We start from the raw sequence: 17,353 nt of genomic DNA on the forward strand, positions 1-17,353 counted from the left end.
TCAATAAAGTGCGACAGATAGTCAGTCTGAGGATTGGGAGGGTTTCAGAAACCAAAGGCGACTTAAAAGTTAATTTTAAAGAAAGGGGAAAATAGAATGAGTAAACTCAGCAGCAATATAAAAAAAGCATTGGAAGAACTTTTACTAGTATATAAAAAGGAGAGTAGTGAAAAAAGTAGCATTCTACAACATTAAAAGGTGCTATGTAAATGAAGGTTGTTCTTCAATGTTGATAAATTAAGAGGCTGTAATGCAGCATAGAATATAGAGCATTATTCCATCAAATTCATATTTTCAAACTCCTCTGTGTCGAGAGATCAGGATGCCATTCTTAAATGGCTTCAATCTCCAAGGCCTCTAAAATGACCCCTGAACCCCGCAAGCCCCAACACCCATGCAGGGCATCCCTGGGCCTGGTCATACATGCGCAAAAAATGCCTGCTTGGCACCTTGGCAGTGCCAACCTGGCACACTGGCAGTACACCTGCCAGCTGGCAGCTTCATCTGGGCACCTTGACAGTACCAGGCTAACACCCAGGTGACACTGCCATGGTGCCAGTCTGGCACCGCCAGGGTTCCCAGGTAGCAGCTGCAGTGTCAGGCTGGCATTTCCAGTGTGCCCAGGTGGCACCCAAAGTGCCAGGATGCCCAAAGTGCATGCACCTGGGGGCCCCCATCTCCTCGGAGACCCCCCCTCCAATCTTCCCCCTACCCCTCGAGTGCCATTCTGTCTGGACCCCTTTTTTTGGAGACTAGTACTGAACGCTGTTCGCTTGAGGTCTCCGAGGCAAGGAAGATTAATCCTGCGCCTCGGGTAATTCAGGAATCTGCACATTAAAGTGAGACCAGCTGACTCTTTTTAATATGCAGATTTGCTAAAAAGTGATCCGCCTACAATGGGCAGGAGCTACATCACAATGTCGTGCAAGATCACGTTAGATGGCACTCGGCGTGGGAGAGACAAGTAGATCATGTGAGCAGGGTCTCCCAGCTTCTATTGGCCAAGCTGCGCCATGGTGCGCTGCTTTTTGGGCGCAGCGTGGCCATTAAATCTTGCCCAACATTTCAAGGCCATGTGACTCTTCAGGTCATATTGGACTTGAAACATTAACTCTGTTCCTCTCACCACCGATGCTACCAGACCTGCTGAGTGTAACCAACATTTTCTATTTTTATTTCTGACTTCTGGTAGCCGCAGTATTTTGCTTTTCTAACCCAAGGTATTTTTTATATTGAAATAAAATTAAATAGGTGAAATTGGGTTACAACCAAGTTTACAATTTTTCACTGCTAAAAAAAAAACATTGCATGGTGATTAGTCAGTGCCCAGCAAGAGCAATATTTTTATTTTTTTTAGTGCACACCAAGATAACACTTTAGTGGGTTCACTGGTGGATCATTTTACTCTTTAGGCACCAAACATTGAAAATTTATAACAGAATCAAGATTCAAGAGGGGCACCGAATACTTGCTCTGCAGCTGAGATATATTCCTTTGGACTGACAACAGTGACAAATAGAGGAGCAGACAGATTGAGGATATGAATTCATTCATTAGCGATTAACTGACCAGTCTGCACAAAGTTTCTTTGATTTTGACTTTGAAATTTTGTTCTGTTTTGGGGGTGTGGGGTAGGAAAGAACACAAAGAGGTCCTCAGTCTTCCAAGGGACACTTTCCACAAATATCTCGTTCAGCGTACTTTAGCTACATGACATCATTGGTCAGTCATTTCAGAGAACAAAGATATGGCATCACTGCACATATCTCTATAAACTCTGAGCTGGCCTTCATTTATTCAGACTGTCGTTACAAGACAATAATGAACTTGTGTTTGCAGATTGCACAAATACTACTGTGTGTACAGTTGCAGCCTGTAACTATTTCGAGCTAAGATGGTTTTGCACGACGCAATTCAATGTGTAGTTCGCTGTCGCTGTTGGTGTGTAGCAGAGCTAGCCATGCTCTCATTCCCATGGACCCCTGTAGCAGCAGGGATATCAATACAGGTAACATCTCTGCAACATTCGGTTTATGTGCCACCTGAGGATTCAGCATTACTTTGCAGGACTAGAAGTTTGCTCTCCGAATGGTTCATCTGGTACTCGCGGGCAATGCACTTACACTGCCAGTGGGATTCTGCTACAACTCCATTCCATCTTCCCCAGATCAACTTAATTTTAATATTGATGGTAGACTTTCAATTATTTGCACCCTCTACTGGAAGCTGGTCTCACTGGCTTGGGAGCACGCGATTTAACGGGACAGAAACCGAGTCCCATTTTGGGAACGTTTAGCGGGGTGTTTCTCATCGCTGCAGGGGCTGCAGACGGCAATTTAAAAGGTATTTTGTCATTTTTTGTTGGCCTTGGTGAGGAACGCCCCACCGAGGCCGCACTAGCATCATTTCCTGCATTGGCGATCTGTATTCATGGATGGGGGTGGCATCGATCTTTCAACCCCCCTCAGCTACCTCTGGAACTCCCCCCTCTCTCCCCCCTCCCACTGTACCCAACACAGCTCTTATGGGGTCCTTGACTCCCCCCTCGCCCCACCTCTTAAAGGAAAGGCACACCCGGGCCCGAACCATGGCAGAACAACCTGGCACCCAAGACCAAAGAACTGGTACCCAGGCTGGCACCATGACAGTGCCAGGGTCTCCAGATGGCATTGCCAAGGTGTCCAGCTGGCAGTGCCAAAGTGCCCAGGTGCAAGCAGGAGTGCGAGGGTACCACCCTGCCTAGGACCCAACCACCCCAGGGGGCTCTAATGGCCTGGGAGACAACCCCCTATCCACCAAGTGCCATTACCCGGGTCCGTATTTGTGGAAACCAGTGCTAAACGGTGTCCCAGGCCCTGGGAGAATCTGGACAGACACCTTTAAATGAGCCAAATGGCTCACTTAAATATGTTAATCTGGAATTTGTCCACGGAGATCCAGATTACGAGATTTAATGGCCTCATCGCGTCACTAAATCCAGCGCGTGAGGCAATTAAGTCTCGCCCATTGTAACTATTCTGACATCTGAGGCTGATGCTTCTTCGAGGAATCAAGCCCCCAAATTGACAGACTTTTCAGTTGTTGTCTTGGCTGAAATCCAGCCATGAAAAATCTGCTTTTGAGATCAAGGGAAGTAGGGAATGGTAATATTACTTCACTAATCCAGAGCTCCAGAAACCAATGTTTAAATCCCACCGCGGTATCTGGAATTTAATTTCAATTAATAAATCTGTATTCAATACTAGTCTCATTAATAATTATCATAATACTGTACTGTAACAACACATCTGGTTCACAAATGATCTTTGGAGGTGAACTGCTATCTTTCCCCAGTCTGTCTATACAAGACAGCTGACAATCACAGCAATATGGTTGACACTCTATGGCCTAGCAAGCCATTCAGTTAAAGGGAGAGTCCTGCATAATTCTGGCCTTGCGATCAACACTCGCATGCCAAGAACGAATTAAAAATAAGACCCATGAAGGACATGATCTCAGATTATTGGAAGGAGATAGCCTTGACATTGAGAATCCACAGCTACTAAATGTCAGCAGCGGGATTCTCCATCGTCGGGATCCTCCGCTTTGCCGGCAGCACACCCACGCCTGCCATTTTCCTGGCGGCAACAATGGGAAACCCCATTGGCCGGCTGCAGGAACGGAGAATCACACTGCCGGTGGGTACATGCCGCACCAGAAAACAGGACTGGCGGGACGGTGAATCCCGCCCCAGAAGTTTAAAGATATTGGGCGCGATTCTTTCAAATGATTTCTAAGCGTGGTAGCTAGCAGGAACTGCTGCAATCGTCCAGGCGCACGGCCCTGCAAGACTGTCCCCACAATACAACATTAATTGGTCCACTTAAGGCAGCCCCATGGGCTTCACGCCGCAAATCAAGGCTCTCCAGCTGGTTCGCTGGGACAGCATGCCAATCCCCCACTTACAAGGTCGATAAACACTTGAACTGCACACACACAGCCAACCCCACTCAGCTGCCAGCCATGGCGCTGAGATGCCCGGCCCAAAGGTTTGGGGATCAAGACCTAGGGAGGCTCTTGGAGATGGTAGAGGCCAGGAAGGATGTCCTGTTCCCCAGTGGGCCTTGGAGGGTGAGCCACTGGACAGCCAGTGCCGCTTGGGATTAAATGGCAGCGGCTGTCAGCACGGGAAGCGTGACAAGGATGACCGGGACCCAGTGCCATAAGGTCAACAGCTTACACCGGGCTGCACGGGTGAGTTGTCCCCCACCCCCACGAGCCTGCACCTGGCACTGCTGCACTTGACAGTGACCCACTAACATCTCCAACACAGTTCCAGCACCCTGGAATGATGTAACGTCATCTTCATCTTCCTTCTCAGGAGGTGGCCACATGTTCCTGCTCTCCCACCTCCAGCAGACCGCCCTGCTGCTGTTCCAGGTTGTGGAGGGCACACCGGACCACCACAAAGTAGGCGACCCCCCAGGGGGTGTATGCACAGCACCACCGGAGAAGTCGAGGCAACGGAACCACATTTTGAGCAGTCCAATGTACCGCTCGATGGTAGCCCAGGTGGCCACATGGGCCTCATTGCATCGGGTCTCCATATCGGTCACCGGCCTCCATACTGGCGTCATTAGCCAGGTCCTCAGCAGGTTCCCCTTTTCCCCCAGGCGGCCATCCTGGGGTAGTCTTCGAAGACGCTGAGGATGTTTGACTGCTCCAAGATGTAATTATTGTGCACATTCTCTGGGAATCGTGCACACACGTGCATGATTTGCATGCTGTGGTCCCACACGAGCTGGATATTCAGGGAGTGGAACCCCTTCCTGTTAATTGTAGCCCACTCCCAGATGGCTTGGTGTGCGCAAGACGGCATGCGTGCAGTCTATGAGACCTTGGACCTGGGACATTACGGTGATGGCGGAGAATCCTGCTGCTCGGGCGTCTTGTCGGGCTTGGTCCATGTCAAAGTTTATATAGTTTTCTGCCTCAGCAAACAGGGCATCTGTTACCTGTCGGATGCACCTGTGGGCTGTGACCCAAGAGATGCCACACAGGTCCCCGCTCGAGTCCTGGAAGGATCCAGAGGCGCAAGGTTCAGGGCTGCGGTGACCTTTACGGCTCCGCAGAGTGGGTGTCCTTCTCCTGCACATAGTGCCAAGTCTACAAGAACATGACACAGGTGCTGCACCGTCTCCTGGTTAAGGCGGAGACTCCTGTGGCACGCACTGTCCATCATCTGCTTAAACGACCAGCGACGCTTGTACACCCTGGGCCGTCGTGGACCTCCCCCTCTGGGTCTCACCCTGGTCTGATGAGTGGCCAGGTCCTCAGGATGTGGGGCGGGGTCTGCCTCAAGCCTCTGTCGACGCTGATGCTGCTTCTTCGGCGCCTGGCTGCCCGGCCTACTAGCAGCACCACTAGAGCTAGTTCTACGCGATCAAAAACACCGTCCATACCGTTCAATATCTGTAAGGCATTGGAGGAGGGTGATAGACTGACAAACAATGGTGGCTCCCACCCCAGAACTTTCCATACCCCCAATGTTCCAGCATCCTAATCAGACCGTGATGCCAGGACACTGTGCCTGAACACTGCTGGAGGCAACACCATACTCACAGCAGCCGCGATCCAAGCACCCAGGGGATGGGCCCCAGCATCTCTCTCCCCTCCCTTCCTCCCTCCTCCCCCCCCCCCCCCCCCCCCCCCCAATCCCCGGCCCCCACACACCCGGCAGGCCGTGCCCATGCACACCTGGCTGCAGACCCTGGACACGCGCACATAACTTCACCTGGTCCCCTCCTCATTGCACTCACCCACCCTCCAGCCATGGACATGTCCTCAGTGCTGGGGCTTCGAATTGCAGCTGCTGCCTGTGTGGTGTTGCCTCCCGCAGTGTTCAAGTACAGTGTCCAGGCATCAAGGTCTGATTGGGATGGTAGGCAATGACTCCCACACGGTATGTGGCACACCTACCCACGGAAATCCACTTGGGATGTGTGAAATGCAGATTTTCAGGGGAAAATTACAACTGAAAGTTTCGAAATACAGTTTTGGGGCAGGATTTTATAGACACGCCTGCTGACAAGATTTTCTGTCCCGCGCAAGTCAATGGGTTTTTGAATGGCTCGCCGCATTTTACAGTCCCACCCACTCTGTGACATAAAATTCATAAAACCATAAGACATTTGAGCAGAATTAGGCCATTGGGCCCATGGAGTCTGCTCCACCATTTGATCATGGCTGATCAAATTTATTCAATTCATAAATCACATTTATTCAAGTAATACATAATCCATTTCTAACCTACTGGAATTCCTTAACTAACCACCCAACAGAACGGATTAGGGTAATCCAATTATATAGTAAATTACCAAATAACAGTTGGGTTATATATTCAATCTATTCACGATGTAGGACGAAATTTACTGCAAATGAACTATTTTGTGCTGCACAAGCATCTGAACAGAGAGACACAAAGTCAACCCATAACTGGGCTTCATCCTGCCATGTCTGTACATCTAGGCCCAGCTGCTGGCACCTGCTTCACGTTCACTAGCAGCTTGTGTGAGCCATTGGCTTTCAGGTTAATTCAAGGAGAAGCAAGAGGTTGGTCAGATAGAGCAATGGGAGGAGGGTTATCATCTGAGTAGTGGGGGATGAGGGGGTGGGGGTGATGGAGAAGGGGGCTGGAGCATTTCTCCTCCTTATGGCACCGCAGAAGGTTTTAAACAAAATAAACAAGAGATTAGCTTTTCTGGAGCTGGTAGCTACAGATCTCAGTGTCTTGGACATCAACGAAATGGACCCCCAAATATAGCAGCTGGACCAACACCGGCAAGAGTAAAACAGGTTGTTTTACTTATAAGCCGGTTCGATTTGCACTCAAAAGAGAAAATGCTGGAAAATCTCAGGAGGTCGGGCAGCATCTGTAGGGAGAGAAAACAGCTGATGTTTCGAGTCCAGATGACCCTTTGTCAGATGCTGCCGGACCTGCTGAGATTTTCCAGCATTTTCTCTTTAGGTTTCAGATTCCAGCATCCGCAGTGATTTGCTTTTATGATTCGCACCCATGTCGTGCCTGAGAAATTGGATCAACATTCAGATTTCCGTCAGTAGGTTTCTTGAAACCATGAAATATGACATGTGAACGAGCAAAATGTTTCCACTGGTCATCTGGTGGTTATTTTTCACTAGAACTACTTAGTACATCTGGGAAGAAATACCACAAGGAAAGGTAATTCATGATGAATGACAACTTCCTACATACTCAAACTGTGGGGGAAAACAATTATTGCAAAGGATTAGAATATAGTTATTTTGTTCCTGAGTTCTGAGCAAGAATCCCCAGGTGGCTGAGATGGAAACCTTACTTTACTTTGATGGTTGTTCACAGTTATAAATAGAATGTTTGGACAATCATATCCCAGTTCCCAGAGGTTGAGGCCATAATACAAAAATTCCAATAATTTAACACTAACCAGGAACTCTTAGTAAATAAGACCAAAATTGGGAAATTAAACCTTCATGTTTCTTCAGCTAGAAGCAGACTTCTGGGTTTATGATTAAGAATATGTCAGAAGAGGCATAGAAATAATGCTGATTTTCATAGTCCTACACAATGCAAAAGCTGTAAGAATATTTTGACTGCCCCGTGTGCTGCACATTAAGGGCGGGATTCTCCCAACGGGAGTCTAAGTGCCGACGCCGGAGTAAAAACTGGAGTGTTTTACTCCGGCGTCGGCACCCAGACCCCTATTCTCCCCCCTCCGTGGGGCCAGTAGGGGTGTTGTGCGATTTACGGGGGCGGGGCCTCAAGTGTGGCGTCAGGTCAGAGATGGGGGGGGGGGGGGGGGGGGAGAATACCACCCTAAATGTTTAATTAAATGGCAGCATGATGGCACAGTGATTAGCACTGCTGCCTCACAGCATCAGGGACCAGGGTTCAATTCCGTGACTTGGGTAACTGCGTGAAGTTTGCATTTTCTCCCCATATCTGCGTGGGTTTCCTCCAGGTGCTCCGGTTTCCTCCCAAAGTCCAAAGATGTGCAGATTAGATGGACTGGTCATGATAAATTGCCTCTTAGTCTCCAGGGATTATACTGTTTAAATTACAGGGATAGGGCGGGGCTGGGCCCAGATAGGGTGCTCTTTCAGAGAGTCTGTGCAGACCCAATGGGCCAAATGGCCCCCTTCTGCACTGTAAGGACTCTATATCCTATGCTTCTATATCAGTTATGTTATCAGTCAGGTTAATATGCCAGTTCCAGTCAGTAAGGTATGGATGATGCAGTGGTATGGGAACTAAAAGGGGAGATGAAGAGAACATATATCTAAAAGAATATAGTTAAGTTATGATCTTGAAGATACTACCTGAAAGCAGATACGTTAATAACTTTTAAAAGGGTGTTGGATGTATACTAAAAGGGTAATGTGCTGGAGGTTTGTGGGAATGATGGGGAGGTTGCACCTGGAAATTTCCTGACTTGGCAGACCCAACTCCTTGAAAACGAACGCCACCTCGAGAGGCAATCCCAAAGTGAGAGGTTGGCGGATGGAGGGGCTGCCCACCTCCATTTACTGAGACACTGGCTCAGTTGTAGTGATATCAGGTCCTCAAATACTCACCACTGAACCAATCCTTATGTTCGATCACATCTCCATGCCCCCCTTTCATACCCTTTATATGCTCCATGGCCCCTCATACACACCCATGTGCGCTCCATGTCCTCCTATATCCTCCACAGCCATTCACCCAGTGTACACTGCCAGATATCAGGAGCAATGACTTCTAAATTAAAAATGTAAATTTCTAACAATCTAATTAATAGAGCTGACATTCAAACATATTTCATACTGAAACCCATTCAAATCATTTCAATTGGTCAATCCTTTTTTTAGTATAAACAAACATCTGTTCAGAATGCAGATTAAAGACAGACAATATTTTAATAACCTCTTAAAACTGCCAAACAGCCCACACAGCTGCCTGCTGAGATGTGTGTTTCTGTAGAGTTGGAAACTCAGCCAAACATTCATATTGGGCTTGGCTGTCGTAAAAGAGCATCATAGATCAAAGACGATGAAGTCCATTGAAATTTTAAAAACAGATAACTATATTGTCCTAAACTACACCAGATGGCCTGTCAATTAATGTACTCCAGCAGTAGCTGTCTAATTTTTCTTTCTCTAAGGAAAGGTGCAGAACAGTATTTTTAATTTTAAGGATTGTGAACATCTAAATAACTTCAAATCATGACACTCAAGAGTTTCCAAGTTTTGTTTTCTTCAGTTTTAAATACATAATAGTGCTTTTCCCCAATGGGAAAACGCATCTCACCACTTATAAAATGCCCCACCCCAAAATCAATAACTGCAATTAAAATGTCAAACTTTCAATACAGCATCCGACTATTGAAAATGAAAGAACCTATTTTTTTTAGTATTTCGAAGACTGTAATTGAAAGATTTCCAGGAGGAAGTGACTGTTTTTGTTTGGTTCCCCACTCGAGACTGGAGTCCCCCTGGGGTTCACAACTCATCTGAGGTGCTGTGAACCACATATTTTACAGAAACGGCCCAAATTCACCCCAGCAAATGATGCTGACAAGGGCTGGAGTGCTGTATGTGTGCACCTTATCCCAGTGGGAATTCTGGAATTGGGTCTGCTGCCATTTTTAAAGGGCTCCGAGTCGGCCTGACCTGGCAAAAATCTGGTCCAGAATCCGTAGAGCTACGGAGAAAGAGCAGGGGAGTCAAAATAATTGGATGGCTCTTTCAAAAGAACTGGCACAAGTCCCAAAGGCTCAATAGTCTCCTTCTGTGCTGCATTAAGTCAACAGGATTCAAGCCTCAAGTGCAAAAACACCATCTGGCTGTTTTCTTACACTGAATCTAGATTTAATTCTGCTGAAAATAATTTTGAAAGTTATATCAAAAGAACTTATGCATTGAAAAACTGCAGGGTCCAAGAAACAGTCTTGTAAATGCTTCCTATTTGTCATTTTAATCCCTTCTTGGAATATAGCTCTGAAAAAGACGTAGCTAAAAAATTGAGGCTTTTCTTATAGGTTGAACTGAAATCTTTACTGCTGGGGTCAGTAAGAAAAGACTGAAGTGTATTGAACTCCGATTCTGAACCTAACTTCTGCTTTGAGTGGTCACCAGCAATCTGTGAAATAAAGCAGCTCAATGATTAACATTACCAAGTGTTTCCTCACTCTTCCCTGCAAAAAATGGAAAAGGTTCAGAGAAGGTACATGTTATGTGCAAATGATGTGCGAAACCATTCACTAACCAGTTCAGATTACGACTGTTACACCTTTAGTTTATGAGATTGTGTAGCTAGGTACTGGCAGTTTGAGGACACCCTAAATGTAAAATGCTCAGAACCATCGAGCATTTAAAATATCAATAGCAAATATGTATCAAACCCTTTAGGACAGTGTTCTTTAAACCTTTATTCCCGGTACCCATTTTTACCAACCGGCCATCCTTCGGGACCCACACCCACCAATCTTTGGCTCCCACACTGGTTGACCTTTGCGACCCACCATTTTCATTTACCTTTAATGTGACAGATGAGCCTGCTTGGTCCTCACGTTGTCACTTTGTTATTCAATGTTACATTTCTGATAATTCCTTCCGCTGATGATTTAAACTCTCACTATATCCTCATGCGGGTTTGGCCTCGAACCCGCATGTTTAGTCTTCAAATGTCTGAGAAGTTTTGAGGGTTTTAAAATTTCATTTGCCAGTGCTTCCCTGCATATAACACACATGAATTTTTAATCCTGATTTGCACTGGCGCATTTAATATCTCATACCTCAAGTAATTGTCATAATGCTGCTTTGTTCCTGTTTTCAGATTCTTCTTCATGGGTTGTTCACCAGAGGCCATGGTATTCACACCAGCACTGCTGGCAGCTGCAAAATGGAGGAATAACTCTCGCGCCCGGAACATGTGATGTCAGCGTATGAGGCTCGTGACCTGCTCTCTGCCGCTGTTTCTGGTGGGAAGAATCTGCCGTTTGCTGAAAAAAAACTGGCCCTGGACAGCGAACTGATGTCAGAAACAGGCGGTCCACCCCATTGGGCTCCGGGCCTGCACACTGTGTGATCCGGTACACATGCACGGGATGGCCGGCAATCTCAAAAGTCCATCGTGACTGGCATTTTGAAAAGCCGGTCGCGGCTGTTGGCCGTTCCTCCCGCGATCAGGAACGCTGCGACCGAGCGGCGCGACCCTCCCGAAACCTGCCCGTGACCCACCTGTGGGTCACGACCCTGACTTTGAAAACCTCTACTTTAGGATAATCCTGAAATACATGACAAAGCATTAAAAAAAATCCTTTCATTTATATAGTGTCTTTCACTATCTTCCAATGCATTTTACTACCAATGGATTACTTCTAAAGTATTGTGAGTGTTGGAAAGTAGGTTACTGTATCAGTCACAGCAAGGTCCCAAAAACAATACGATAATGACCCCGATGGAGATCTATTAATTAGTGAGACTTTTTAAAATCTCTTTTTTAATGAATCTGTTTCAGGGATGCATAGTGGCCGATGCCACTGGCAAAACGTTCTTGCTCTTCTTCGATATCATATCATGGGACTTTCTATACCCACCTTAATCTTACAAGGTCCTCTTCCCCTTGATATTTCTACAGTTGACACACAATTAAAGAAAAAAAGACTTTGGGTGGGGGGGGGGGGGGGGGGGGGGGGGGGGCACGAATCCCGTGCCGCCGCCCCAACGCTGGCTGCCGTATTCTCCGGAACCAGTTTTCGGGCGGTGTTCACGCCACACTGGTTGGGGGCCAGCGGCATTTCTCCAGGCCCCGATGGGCCGAGCAACCGTTGGTTTCTGGCCAGTCCCACCGGCGTGGATTAGACATCGTCCCACACGGCGGGACCTAGCAGGTAAGTCGGCTGGGGCAGTACTCTGGGTGGGGGGGGGGGGGGGGGGGTGCACGGTGGCCTGGCCTACGATTGAGGCCCACCGATCTGCGGGTGGGCCTGTGCTGTGGGGGCACTTCTTCCTTCCACGGCGGCCCTGTAGGGCTCCGCCATGGCCGGCGTGGAGAAGACACCCCCTGCGCATGCGCCAGAATACGCCAGCGGTTCTGCGCATGCGCGGGATCACACCAGCACTTTGGCGCATGCGCGGACTTGCGCAGTACCTTCGGCGCTGGCTGGCGCGGCACCAACTCCGCCGGCATCCACCTACCCCCCGGAAGTGTGGAGAATTCCGCTATTTCTGGTCGGCCCAACGCCGGAGTGGTTCGTGCCGTTTTTGATGCAGGCGACGGGCCATCACGCCGATTCTGGAGAATCCCGCTTTTTATAACACCATGTCACCTCTTCAGGACGATTCAAAGCACTATATAGCCAATGAGTTACTTTTCAAATGCAATTACTGTTGTTATGTAGGCAGCCTATTTCCACACACTGCTCACCCCAACAAAAAATGCTGAAAAATCAGTTCAACTATTTTTGGTGGTAATTGTTGATGAGGAATGTTTGGCCAGGTTACCAAGGAACCTCCCTACTCTTCTTTTAACAGTAATGGGGAACCTTTAACCTCTGCTTTAAAGTTTCATGTGAAAAATGAAGAACACGAAAACATTTCAGCCATTTGCAACATTATAAATTAATCAAGAGTCAAAAAGGCAAGAAACATTATTAATTAATTGTAGCAACATTGCTGATAATGCAAATAAAAAGCATTGCATCAAGTATTGCATAAATAAATAAATGAAGTGGATCTATAAACTTAAACGCTGCCATTCAGAAATATGGTCGATTTAGTTCATATAATAAAAATAGATCGATCACTCAATGGTGTCAAGGTTTGAATCCCAACATTTCTGTTCTCAAAATTAAATCCATTTGTGTGCAAAAGCAAAATATATGGTTTAACCTCTGCTACCATGTTCCATGAAAATAGATTGTTCGACGGAAGAAGGTTTTCCAGAGACCCTATTGAAGTGATTACAATTACAGGATTCTGAAACCAGTGCCAGGACCACCATAATACAACTGAGTCTGCAGAAACAGAATTTTGAAATTCTTGTGTAATATCTCAACTACCCTTGAGATATCGTAAATTTAGCACTCCTTTCGGAGTTTACTTGTGAGACAGTAGGTTCACTTTTCTATATTTGGCTTGGCAATCAGATTTCTAGTGGAACTGAGTGGGAGAAGGGGTGGACGTGTCAAGAGATGATGAGCATTTAGCTGTTTTAAGATTTCAAATTTGAGTTTTGACATTCCTGAAATTCAGATAGTTCCCAATAGATATTTGTCTTGAAAAATATTAAAGTTATAATCACAGCAAACAACCTCCAAAAAACAAGCTTCACACAAAAAGCCTCCTAATGCTGCCCAAATTATAAATGCTTTTACCATTTGATTAAAAGAAAAAGTAATAGATCTCCTATAGCATTATGCAAAGGTTGTCTGGGGTTTATCTACTTGCATGACCCACCTTTTAAGATCCTTCCTTAAATATTTTCTCTTTCAATCCAGGCAATTGTTCTTGCTTATAGGTTCGTTGCTACACTTTTGGAGAAGCTGTCTTGCAGACGAAATGTCAAACTGAGTTTGGGCAAGTACTTTTAGAAAGAGTCGGGAGATCTCTCAGGTTCCTTGTGAACACTGTTGCCTGAAGCCATTCCTAGAAAAATATTAATTCAAAAGCAAAAATACTGATGCTGGAATCTTGAATTACAAACAGAAAATATTGGAAATACACAATACATCTGACACCACCTGTAGTGGGTGAAGTGGGGTTATAATTCCAGATGGGTGACCGTGCATTACAACAGTTCATACAAACAGTCACTGATTAAAATACCAACTCTGTTTCTCTCTCCTTAGATGCTGCCAAACCAGCTGGATACTTCCACTATTTTCTGTTTGCATTCCATAAAAACGTGATTCACCTCAAGCTATTTTTTAAGCTATTTTGCATTGTCTGACTGGTTAGTTTATGTAACATAACGATACTGTTCTGGAAAATACAGAAAAGGTGTCATTTGAAACATTGAAGTCTGGCAATATCTGGTCTGAGAGGGTACAGGGAAAGAATAAACATTTTAAATAAGACACTTTCCCTGCCCTTGGCGCCTGTCTGTCTCCCGCCCCAGCGCTCAGGTTTTAACAGAAGAGGAAAGTACCCAAGCCACAACAGACATATTTGAGAATAGATTGAATAAATTATTGGAAGAAAAGGAGACCATTTTACATAGAACTGCTGCACCAAATTTGAGAGCTGTTGAAAAACTGCAAAATGTGTGGGATAAGTTTCAAGAGTCAGTGTATGCATTTGAATCAAGCAGAAAGAAAGCTAGGATAAGCAGACAGGATTTTGAATATGTCAAAAGAAGAAGATATGGTTTGTTTAACGAGTGCTTTGAGCATTTCTCAGTGAAAATTGATCAGATCTACAAGATGATCTGTCAAAATACCAGCGCTCAGGCCCTCCCCCCACCGTGCCCCTTTAAGCCCCGTAGCCCATCCCCTATCGGAGGTCCCGATCTTTCCCGCCAAAAAAGTATCAAGTGCGGGCTCCTCCTTCCCCCTCACCCACGAGACAGCAGCAACGAGGAGAGCAGAACGCGAGGGAGCAGCAGCTGGAGAGGTCAGAACGGAGCATAGAGGAAGGAGGACAGAAAACAGAGAACCAGCATCAGGAGAGAATAGGAGGAGAGAGAGAGAGAGAGAGAGAGAGAGAGAACACTCGGTCATGGGAAAGGCAAGGCAAGCAGCCGAGTGTAAACTGTAATAGATCTAAAGAAGGCTAGGATTTAAAGTTAAAATGTTAAGGTGGGTCTGAAGGTCCCTACAACCAACAACCAACCAGGCAGCATCCAGAATCACTAATCTTTTTACCTTTCTGTAAAGAAAGTGTTTGCAACTTTAAAAAAAAGTATAATAATAAAATAACTTAACCTGAAAAAGTGGTTATTAGCTTACTTCACTTCCTTAATAACGCAGGACCCAGGACATCGATGCTACTAAGTGGTAAGTAAATGAAATCTTCTGTGAAGGTATGGGTTATACCGGGGGATAACTTGAAAAGATAGTTTGACCTGAATAGCACCCACCGAAGCCTGCATCGGAGTCAGGGAGTGAGAATCCCTGTTCACCATTTAGAATATTGGCCCTTTTTGGTATAGGGGGAATTCTAAGAAGAGTGGTGAATTTGCAAAAACAATACTTAGAAAATAACTTATTGAAAATGAGGCACTTCGGAACATCCCATGGATGTGGTAAGGACGTACAGAAATGCAAAGTATTTATTTTGCTCTAAATCTTTCCTTTGCGGTTATAACAAGTTCCACAAAATCTGATAAATAAATTTTATAAAAATATCTTTAAACATTTCCCTCCCATTGTACAAGTTGCATTAATATTATCCACCTGTAAACAACTATTCAAATGCATTGATGTGTCATACATAACACAAAATAAAGTTGTCAAGTATGCTATAAATATTACTCAGATCAGTGTTACAGGTTGCTTTAGAAAGTGCACAGTCTAAGAAGGTTAACAGTTTAGTTTGAAAAAAAAGAGGAGCTTAAAAGGATTAAGGTGCAAAATATAAACCTAAATCAAGCAGGAAGAGGATGATATATTTACAGAAAACAGGAAGTGAAGAAGTTCAAAACATTGAAAGAAATTATACAGCACCAGGGACCCGGGATTGATTCCGACCTTGGATGACTATGTGGAGTTTGCACGTTCTCTCCATGTCTGCATGGATTTCCTCCTGGTGCTCCGGTTTCCTCCCATAGTCCAAAGATGTGCAGGTTAGGTGAATTAGTGTAGATTAGGTTGCGGGGGAGTGGGCCTAAGTAAAGTTCTCTTTGAGAGGGTCGTGCAGACTCGATGGGCCAAATAGCCTTCTCCTGTACTGTAGGGATTCTATGATTCTTTTCTGGTTTAATTCTTTGTGCAAGCAAAAGTGACTGGAAATTGAATTGTGTTGTGAATTTAACTTAGCTAGATATGGTCATTTTATAACAATCTCTTCTAATGGGTAAATGCAGCAGTCAATGCAGTACTGAGCTGTACAGAGCAGATCCCTTATCTATCTGAATGAATTGAATTGAGTCGCAGTAGGAGAGCCAAAAATGATAACAGCATTGAAGAGGAAAATAATGCTCAAGATTCCTGTGTCTGATCAGTATCTATTGATTCCAGTCGGAAATTGTGTATGTATGTTTTTTTGGGCGTGTGTATATTAAATGAGACCAGGATTGGACTTAACTGTAGTTCCTACAGTGAATTAGCCTATCAAATGTCACTGTCTAGGTTTATACACAAAGGTACCCATTTGAATGAGGTGCGAGGGACTGATGGTTTCCCCGAGACCCATACCTCATTATCATTCAGCATGTTCAGGAAAAGAGAGACAATTAGAAAATTGGATTGAATGTAAATACCTCCTGAATACAGAATGCATCCAAAAGACGTAGTCAACAAAACAGCTCAAATTGATTTCTCACTCATTACATTGTTGCTCAATACTGCCAGCTCACCTTATATTCAACAAATTCTCCTGTTTTCTGTTTCTACCATGGGTTCAAACCAAAATAATTAACAACAATATGTAGAACCAGAAAATGTTCTATCACAGGAACAGGTCATTTGTCTCACTGAGTCTGCACCATTTTTCCAAAGTATTTTGATATACTGTAGAAAATGTCAAAACCAAGGAATATAATGGAGCCCTGTTTTGGCATAGAAGTTGATGAATCACATGGTGATGTTAAGATGTTGTAAGAAGCATTCTGGAAGAAATTAAATCATTAACAACGTTGTAGTCATTGCTGAGTGTAGGAGCTAATTTAATTGATTGTTAGTACAGTGGCTGCTGGAGGAAAATTATTCAGTGCACTGTTTTCTGTAATTCAGTATGAATTATTTATGAAGAGTACCAGTTTATGGATTGGACTCCACAGCCATCATATAATAATCAATATCTAAGCATTTATTTTATACTTTCATGTTCATTACCATTGTGGTGCTTATTTGTTGTCCGTTTTCCATTTTCTCTAACATTTAACATAAGAACTAGGAGCAGGAGTAGGCCATCTGGCCCCTCGAGCCTGCTCCGCCATTCAATGAGATCATGGCTGACCTTTTGTGGACTCAGCTCCACTTTCCGGCCCGAACACCATAACCCTTAATCCCTTTATTATTCAAAAAACTATCTATCTTTACCTTAAAAACATTTAATGAAGGAGCCTCAATTGCTTCACTGGGCAAGGAATTCCATAGATTCACAACCCTTTGGGTGAAGAAGTTCCTCCTAAACTCAGTCCTAAATCTACTTCCCCTTATTTTGAGGCTATGTCCCC

The 17,353-nt window shown here is 45.1% G+C and overlaps 1 protein-coding gene across 2 annotated transcripts in view; it reads right to left on the reverse strand.

Annotated features, from left to right (window-relative positions):
• Positions 1 to 17,353, reverse strand: part of afap1l1a (actin filament associated protein 1-like 1a) — a 220,486-nt gene that overhangs the window by 176,903 nt on the left and 26,230 nt on the right. Inside the window, exon 1 of one of the 2 annotated variants that reach the window (XM_038795506.1) lies at positions 13,474 to 13,649. The exons of the other annotated variant lie outside the window; for it this stretch is intronic. The gene's annotated coding sequence lies outside the window, so the exon portion shown is untranslated. Of the gene's footprint in view, positions 1 to 13,473; positions 13,650 to 17,353 lie in introns of those variants that run through there. 2 annotated transcript variants of the gene reach the window in all.

Source organism: Scyliorhinus canicula, chromosome 4 (genome assembly GCF_902713615.1).
Source record: "Scyliorhinus canicula chromosome 4, sScyCan1.1, whole genome shotgun sequence".
Lineage (NCBI taxonomy): Eukaryota > Metazoa > Chordata > Chondrichthyes > Carcharhiniformes > Scyliorhinidae > Scyliorhinus > Scyliorhinus canicula.